Source organism: Arctopsyche grandis, chromosome 4, assembly GCF_051622035.1.
Source record: "Arctopsyche grandis isolate Sample6627 chromosome 4, ASM5162203v2, whole genome shotgun sequence".
NCBI classification, from domain to species: domain Eukaryota; kingdom Metazoa; phylum Arthropoda; class Insecta; order Trichoptera; family Hydropsychidae; genus Arctopsyche; species Arctopsyche grandis.
Window position 1 is genome coordinate 36485670 of NC_135358.1, and position 10064 is coordinate 36495733.

Sequence of the window (10064 nt, forward strand, 5' to 3'; positions counted from 1 at the left end):
CTGTTATGCCACAATGGTCTGTTTAGAATAAAATAAATAAATAAATTATATTATATGACATTAAATTATTATTATTATTATTTATTATTATTAGACTTATTTATTATTATTTATTTATTATTATAATAATTATTATTATTATTTATTATCAGTAATATTTATATATTTATTTATTTATTTTTAATACTTTTTTTATTATCTATATATTATTTTTATGGGCATTGAGGATTGCACTATTCTCTTCATCGTCTGGAATAAAAGCTATTATTATTATTATTATTATTAATATACATAAGTAAATGGATCCTCCGCCATTACGATAGAGATAAAATATCGTTTAAGACGCGTTTCAATTTTGCAAATTTTAAATCTGGGTGACGTCTATGTAGTCTTTAGTTTTATACATAGATGGCGCTAGTAAAATAAAATTATTAAAAATAATAATAATAATAATAATTTATATATATTAATATTATATACAAAACTAAAGAAGAGGTTTGTTTTTAAAAAACTTTTTTGTACAAGGCTATTTTTATATCGACAAAAGGTTTTTGCAGAGTATTTATATGTTGATACTAATTAAAAAATAACGGATAGAGATCATTATGGGCCTTTATATTATTTATAAAGGCCCAATCCCACTATAAGGAAAAGATGCGCAACCAAGAATTATGCACTGACATTGCATTTGCACATCTTTTCCTAATAGTGGGGTTAGGCATTTACGAACAGAATGCCTTCTATATATACAGTGCCGGCCTTACACCCCATTGCGCCCTCGGGCAATTTTTTCTAAGCGCCCCTAGAAAATTGTGACAAATTATTTTGTGACATTGTAGACCGGATATAAGTTTCAATTTCAAATAATCAATTTAAGTTTCGCCTTTGGCACTCTATTCTAAAACTTTTTATGGTCTTTGGCGCCCTAATTTTAAATTTTAAAGCGCCTTCGGTGCATGGAGTGGCGCCCCAACATACTCGGCGCCCTCGAGCGCCACCCGACCCCGCTCCCCCCCTAAAACCGGCACTGTATATATAATATGTACTATCCACAATAATCTTAATAACCTGCAGAATGTTGTTGGTGTTGTTGCGTCCACGAACCAGGATTATGAGACCAAGGTGGTGCCGGTTGATGAGACCAGGACACACCCTGTCGAGGCCACACGGAGTGCTGCATATGATGCACTTGCTGCACATTGGGCACTTGCTGCAGAACCAGAGGCCTCAAAGTCACAGCAGCTGGTGGAGCCGTGAGGACGCGCGCTTGCATCACTCCATTCAAATTTCTGTCACCCTTATCCTGAAAAAGTACATTTGAAATTTATCAACCTCGTATTAAAGTGATTCAATGATTGGAAAAATATTTTAAAGCCTTAGGTACATTATCGACCAATGAGATGCAGTGGGTGGAGCTACAGACTCCACCTACGAAAGTTATACACATCTCGTGTACAAGTAGATTTATACCTACATAATACCTAACTAAAGGATGTGCTCCTTTGAAAAGCACCAATATTTAGGTGAGATTATGTATTAGGCCACCGAGAAGACGAATTTTCCCGGGTGACCGTCATGAAAGTGAGCTCATTTTTACAAGGTTTTATTCATGGGGATTAATTCGCAAGAAGAGCTCAACAACTAGAAATGTGGAGACATTTCTAGTTTATTAGTGGCCCAGTCTACTTCGGTATTAATTTTATGACGTCATCGTCATAAAAAGGGGTTCCGACGTCAAAATTCTTTTGAATTAGGTTAAATGAATTTATTACAACATTATATGTATGTATGTACATATGTATATGATATTGCAACATTATATACATACGTCGTAATAATTCTTCACTCAGTGAGTCGTTCATTAAGTTTTCCCAACATTATGGCCTGTACAAATTGAAACACGACGCGATCGGAAAAATGCAAGTCGCTCATAAACGAACACGGAACACGGACGCGATAATTTACTCAAATTAACTCAAGTTGTATGAATTAAAAAACGATTCAATTTTGTAAGCACTTTTGAATCATAAGGAATCTAGAGAAAATGGAAAATAGATTTTTCCTATATTTAAATATGTACTGTTACGTATCCCATGCTGCTAAACCGCGCCTTTATTTAATTTTAATTAGATTCATGAATCGTACATGAGGAATATATGTTAAACCATAAAAGCGATAAGATAAACTAATCGCTATAAGATAAACAATGACATCATCTGATTCAGTATATGAACCGCGCCCGAGGTACGACTGTCAGTCACAACATCAGACTCCGTCAAGATATTCATAAAGCCAGATTCAATGAGCACACTCCTCCATTGCTGTAAATTATTAGCAGTTCGACGTCTGAGTCTTAAAGTCCATCGTTCCGGAAAGACGGAATTTCCCGGGTTACCGTCATAAAAGTGAGCTAATTTTTCATGAGGATTAATTCGTAAGGAGATTTCAACAACTTTCTACTGATACATTTTTATTTTCTCACTGACCTAGTCCACTTAGGTTGTAATTGTATGACGTCATCGTCCCAAAAAGGGGTTCCGTAGTCAAAATTGTTATAAATTATGAACTTAAAATAACTTTTTGAATTTATTATAACATTAATATATGATTTTGCAACATTTTACCGTAATTATTCATTACGTAATTAATTATCTAAGTAGATTACGGTAGTCAAAGTTCGAATACATAAGTTGGTCAAATAGAGCCGCGGCACGCGATGTTTATGTAATTAATACGCAAAAGTTATGTGTTCTTTATTTCGGTGTATTTATAGCGCATTTGTTCCGAATAATATTTTTGCTGTGCGAATACATAAAACTGCGATTTAATACGAAATCAATACTCGAAAATTTACTAATACGCCATTCGCCATTTGATTTGCGCTTAGGGCTCTTTTGAACACGTTTCTTTTTAGGGGAAAATATTAAACTGAAGACATGCTTAAATAAAACGAAAAAAAAACAACGTATGACTTTATGCGATGCGGTGCAAACGATCGACAAGCGCCAGACAGAGTGAACCACAGATTAACGACACGTGTACCTTATGCGTGCGCACTGCTCGCACTTACACTAAGCGAAATCTACCCGAAGTCCCGACATACCTACCCTGTATACGTTCTGTGCCTCTGATACTTTAGTTCCGAATTTCGCCTTATTAAACTCGCCAGAAAGATCCAACTCAATTTTAATAATTGCATCTGTGCACATCGAAAGGTTACTCGTCATCTGATGTGCAATCTATCATTCGTGAAGTCGAGAATTGCGTTTAAAGCAGCCATCCAGTTAATCTGTGGTTCAGTCTGTCTGGCGCTTGTCGATCGTTTGCACCAAACCCGACTTTATGACATGTAGAAAGATTTTAAGATGTGAAATATCGAAATCTAGACATTCCTGTGATTTTTTTAAAATAATGAATAGTTTCAGAGGAGATGTTTTCGTTATCTTTGTAAATTAAAATTATAATTGAACTTTACGCAAAACGTATTAAATGATCGATTTTTCAATTTCAGATGTAAAAAATCATACACAGTGGGTCTTTATTATTCACTGTCTATTATAATTTTATCAAAACATTGAGGAAATATAATATGTTTGTTTTCGTTTAATAAAAGGGTTAATTGGAAGTTTGCTGAATTTTAAACCGGTAAAATTGCGAGCTAAAAGCTCGTACTAGTATTTACACGAAACTGAATTGAATTAATAGGGATAATATATTCAATTGTCTTTATATGCGAATTAGATAAAATTCCACTTGGAAAAAATCATATTTCGACTATTCTTGTGGATTAATAACAAAAATTCGTTTATTTTATCGAGGTAAGCCAGAACTATCAATAGAATTTTTGTTGGATAATTGGATAATTTTGAAAAAAATTATATTTTTTTATTTTATTTTTATTTTTACATATATACCAGGAAGGCCTTACAGGTAAATCCCAATGCGCCTTCCTGGCCAATTACAAATACAAATGCAGCATTTTTATTATAAGTCGTTGAATTGCGAGACACTGAAAAAACTCGCAAATTAACGAGACATCTATGAATTGTACATAAATTTTATTGTACATCAATCAAATTTCAAATAGTGGTGACATAGTAGGTAGGAATGATTTTTTAGCCAATTTTTTTTTTTTCCGGGAACCGTTTCAACAATGAAATCAGAGAAAATTGGCAAAGTCTGATAGGAAACGATCAACCTGGAGTCACAAATCCAGGTCTGACCAACAGCATACTCTGAAAAATTCATTTTTATTCAGGGATTGAACCCGGCACCTTCTTGACGGTAAGCAGAAGCTTAACGTCAGAGCTATGCTGCTGGCTGAATTTTTAGATTAAATAATGGGTTTCCGGAAACTTTTGATTCTTAACAACGGGTTTCTGGAAACCCATAATAAATTGACACCACTGGTTATAACTTATTTTAATTCGATATGCCCAGAATATAGGAAAAGCAGAATATACGTATTATGCTGCGTACGGACCAAACCAACGACGATTTTGGTCCAACGTTTTAACCAGCAGGATAAAACCAGTAGCGTACAAAATATCGAAATAAAAATTAAATTTAAAAATTGAAATTAAATATCAAAATTAAAAATATTATTATTATATTAAAATTAAATTCAAATGTCAAAATAAAATTATAATCAATATATTAAATTTAAAATAAAATATTGAAAGTTAAAACAGAACATGCCCAATTTAAATAAATTTTCGAGATTGACCTAAAATTAGATCATCAACAATCACATACAGGTAATCCTCGACTTTTGTTTGTCGAAGATGTTTTGACTTACGAAGATACGCACTAAGATCGAAAAAAAAATCAAAGAATTATTATTTTTACTTCCCCGTAATGCGCAGTTACTGAGAATATATCATGTGTTAGTATGGGTGACCGAGCGATGGTCCCAACCCGGCACGTTGTCGGTTTATCAAACGAAATTTTTTTAGTCTTCAATTGTTTCTCTCGTCGAAATAAATCAATTGATCAAATCATTTCAGAGGTAAATTTTATCGGATAATGTCTTCAATTGTTTCTCTCGTCGATATAAATCAAATAATTAAATCCATCTCAGAGGTAAAATTTATCGGATAATGTGTAATTATTAATTTTATTTCGACGAAAGAAAAAAAAACCCTTTGACAAATCACCGACATTTTTTTTGTTAAATATTTCCGAAGGGGGAAACACAGTAGTTATCGTGACGACTTATAAGAAACAATAACAAGGTTTTTTTCGCTCGTAATTATAATATTTCTCTGGTTGTAATGCGTATCGTCGTAATTCAAAACATTGTTGCAATTCAAAACATCAACGATGATCTAATTTTAGTTCAATCTCGCTCGTTAGCTTAATTTTGATATTTAATTTCAATTTTTTTATTTAATTTTTATTTCGATATTTTGAACGCTACTGGTTTTAAAAGTTGGCCCAAAATCGTCGTTGGTTTGGTGCGTACGGACCACCGGTATTTTTAAACATTGTTAAACATTATATTTAATGTTTTGCAAAATATTTCTCGAAACGAAGAAATGTTTCATATAATGCAAAAATATAAAATAAAAATACGTATACACCGACACAAAAAAAAAAAATCTAAACGACAAAATCATAACACATATTCACAACAAACTGTTGAACGATCACTCATTAAACTATTAAAAAACATCTATTACATATAAATAAACTGACAATACTCATCGAAGGCAATTTAGAAATACGCCGATTTAATAATAGACGAAGCGATTACAAAACCGTATACGATATGTGTACATATGTGTGTGTGGTGAATAAAGGTTTACCGGGGCGAGCGTGCATATGTAGGGCCGGTAGACGATGGCAGGACAAAGCAGCATCGTGATTAATGATGGGGCGCTCGAAGACGGGGAGGGGATGGAGGAACCACCGAAGAGCCACCTTGGAGCAGGACCAGCTTCGGAGCGTCAAGGTCGCCGAGTGGCGGAACGTTGTGATATCGAGCGGGGCGTCGCGTGCGCCGCCTGGCACCCCGTCTACTGTTAGGTCAATACCGGCGCCGCTCTGCACACACAGGCCCACACTCGCTTATGTACCTATTCATTACGGGAGCTAAGGGAGCCTAAAAGAGCCCAAGAGCCTAAGATCCCGGGGCTAAGATAGTGGAGTCAGAAATGATTCTACGCGAGGCGAATCCCCACTGAAAGAGAGTTTATAGAGCGGTTTGTGTGGAAGCAGCGGGTGGATGGTGCGACGTGTGCAATGCACACAGGCGCCGCAAAAGAAAAGTGCCTATATTATAATTTTTTATTATTTTTTACATATATATATATATATATATATATATATATATATATATATATATATATATATATATATATATATATATATATATATATATATATATATATATATGTGGGATTTTATGTGTGTGAGTGAATTATGTAATGAGTAATGTTGAGGAGTGATGTACAAACAGTGGTACACATGAGTGTACACTGTTGGTGAGTTGGCAGAAGTGTGACGCCAACTGACAGCCAGGAGCATAGCCGTTAGCCGGACGGCCACCGGTAGGTGCGTACGCGCACGTGTGTATACTTAATGTACAATAAACGTACATTGATTATCTCTCCCGCAATCCTCCCTATATCTTTGAACTCTACATATATGTAGGATATTAATATAAAATGATTATAATTATGTATAATGATGTGGCTCATGCCGAACAGTTGGTATTATGCACTGTATGTATTAATGTTAAGGTTGGTACTACCGAACCGTGTGCGGTAGCGACAGTAGTAGGCGTCGCGCCTTGACGCGCCGGTTGCGTACGCGCATCGATTACCTATTGTTCTAAATAAACGTATAAGATTGAATTGAGATCGCTTTTACTTGTCTCTCTCTCCTGCAATCCTCCCTACTACCCAGCGGACTTCCTATATATATATATATATATATATATATATATATATATATATATATATATATATATATATATATATATATATATATATATATATATATATATATATATATATATATGGGTAAAAGTCTGGTTTATAGACGAGGTTACTGGTACATATCTATGTAAAATAAAAATAAAATAAGAAGCAGATTTAAATACATCGAGTATATTGTACACCGAATAGCAGAAAAATATCGCAAAGGCTATTGGCAAAAAAATCTTCCTACCTGTTGTCACAAATCTTCTGTATTATGTATGTGTGAACAATTTGTAAAAAATTATGTACAAGTCTAAAATCAATAGATGTCTAAATGGATTAATTCTTTGATTAATTTAATTAATTAATTAATTTAATTAAGATCATAAGGAAACTTGAGAAAATGGATAAAAGATTTTTTTCTAAAATTAAATATACATATGTAAATATTTACATATACTGTTATTATTGTTAATTTTAATTAAATATATGAATCGTATATGGGGAATATGTATATTTAAAACCATAAAAGCGATAATCTAATTCAGTATAAAAACTGTATATACATACATACATAGATTTAGTATATAAACCGTGCCCGAAGCACGACAGTCAGTCATAAGCATAACATCAGAGTCCGTCAAGATAGTCATAACTAGAGGTAGGATAGTCACAGTGCTATCCATTGTTCGGCAAACCTTTAACAATGCATTTACAACCTTTGAACAATACACGGCCCCCTCAGGCTCCGGTGACTAGTCATAACTAGAGGTAGGATAGTCACAGTGCTATCCATTGTTCGGCAAACCTTTAACAATGCATTTACAACCTTTGAACAATACACGGCCCCCTCAGGCTCCGGTGACTAGTCATAACTAGAGGTAGGATAGTCACAGTGCTATCCATTGTTCGGCAAACCTTTAACAATGCATTTACAACTTTTGAACAATACACGGCCCCCTCGGGCTCCGGTGACTAGTCATAACACCAGATTTAAGGAGTGTAGTTTTCCAGTGCAGTAAATTATAAACAGTTTTACACATGTCCTAGAGTTCATCGTTCCAACATTAAAGTGTTATTTGAGTATATTGGTGATAATTTAAATTATATCTTTTTAAATATAATATAATATAAGGTTTCAGTATTAAGGAATCTCTTTGATTCACAACCTTAAAACTTGATTGGAATGTTGACTGAATCGTCATCATTCTAATCAACATTTTTAAAAATACAAACAAACCCTGGAACGTGACAATTCATACATACTTACATATAAAAAACCTACATGGATATATTGAATTTATAAAAAAATAAACAATACAAATATTCAATACATTCTACAATAAATTCTTCTTTTAATTGTCCTGAGACTAAGATGATTTTTATAAATTAAACTTTTATATGGGTGGTTTTTTGTTTGATTTTTAGCTTTTTACAAATGGTATTCATTTTAGGAAGGATTTTTAGGAAACGGCAGTTGAAAATATCACTTAAATAGGAAATTTTTTTACGGAAAGTTGCCCACAAAACTGTATTTTTTTATACATATTTTTAACATATTTTGTAGTTTTTTGTAAAATATAGTCTTAATTGTATCGTACATTTGAAATTTGCAAATTTAAATTAAATTTAAAATTAATCGAAACGTAATTGAAATTTTTATAAACCTTTCAAAACGAGAACCAGTACCGAAAAATATATAAAACCTATGTTGTTTGGTTTGCGTCTTTGAAAGCATCGTTATAGTTTATCATAATACGACAGAGATATCACATTTTTATATTTTATTTGACTTCAATTCTAATAAAAAATAAAGATAAAAATAAATTCATATAAAATCATTATCAAACTTCAAACGTCTAACATAAGCCACAATATAATAAGAATTATTCCGTTAAAATTATGTAGAACTCTTAACAATTTTGAAAATTGAATCAAATCATATTTTTTTGAATTATTTTAATTTTACACGATGAAAATTACATACTAGTTTTAAGAACGAGTTCAGTTATAATATTGTAGGATGCACTTTCCACTTTCTGTGAACAACTTGAAAAGAACGAATTTATGTAATTTGATCAAATTATAGCGGTGAAACAGTGACCTGAAAAAGAAAGTAAAGCGTGCAGAAAAACACGTAATTTTGCGGTTATTAAATCAGTATTACGAATATTTCACCTACATACACTATGGGGTACTTATTTTCAAATCCCCCACATAACTTTATTGTAGCCACATTGCCCGACCACGATTGTTCTAAATACACAACTCGGTTTTTAATAAGAGCGATAAGAAATAATGAAACAATTAAATCACACCCGATCATATCAAACACACCATATCCTGGCCATTAGAAAAGAGGACAGATAATTTTTTAATACTACTACTATTTACATATGTACATATATTACAAATACAATTCCTAGTCAACCTAGTAAAATTTCGACGGGAAATTCAGCCCGTTTCCATTTTTAAATGATTATGTTGTCGAAATTTTATTAAGAGATGTTCGTATTACAGTAAATAGCGGCTTACATGTACATATATTACATAATCTAGTAAAATTTCTGGAAACATTAAAGTACATATTGTAGCATATGCTAAAAGGAGCCGCCGTTTTAATTGGTTTTCGAGGATTATCTCCAGGCTTAAGTGCAGTCGGCTAACAATGGAGACCCCCGAATTGACTTAGTGGTCGGTAACGGCATTCGGTCACTTCCCACTAGATTTCTCAGAACTGACAGCGTGAAAGCGTGGGACTGAATGTCGAGACCATGTACGTGACTAAACAAACGCGTCGAGGAAGATGCAGTGAGCGACCTGCCCTTTATAAGCAGGTACTTAGGCCATATGAAGGCATTCTGAACGGAGCACTGGCTGTGCGTGGATCTCTTTAATCACTCAATAAATGCTGTGAAGCGACTTTGGCCTTTTATTTGGATCCTCCACCCACCCCTACGCAACAATATAATCCAATAATACTAAGTATAAACAATACTCTTGCCAACTGAATATGACGTCATATGTTTAATTTGTTTCGTGCCCGCAATACACAACCCGAACGCGATGAATCGCCCCGCACACGATACGGACATTTCAGAAAAGCAACACAATGGCGGAAACAAATTACATTCTCGTTGT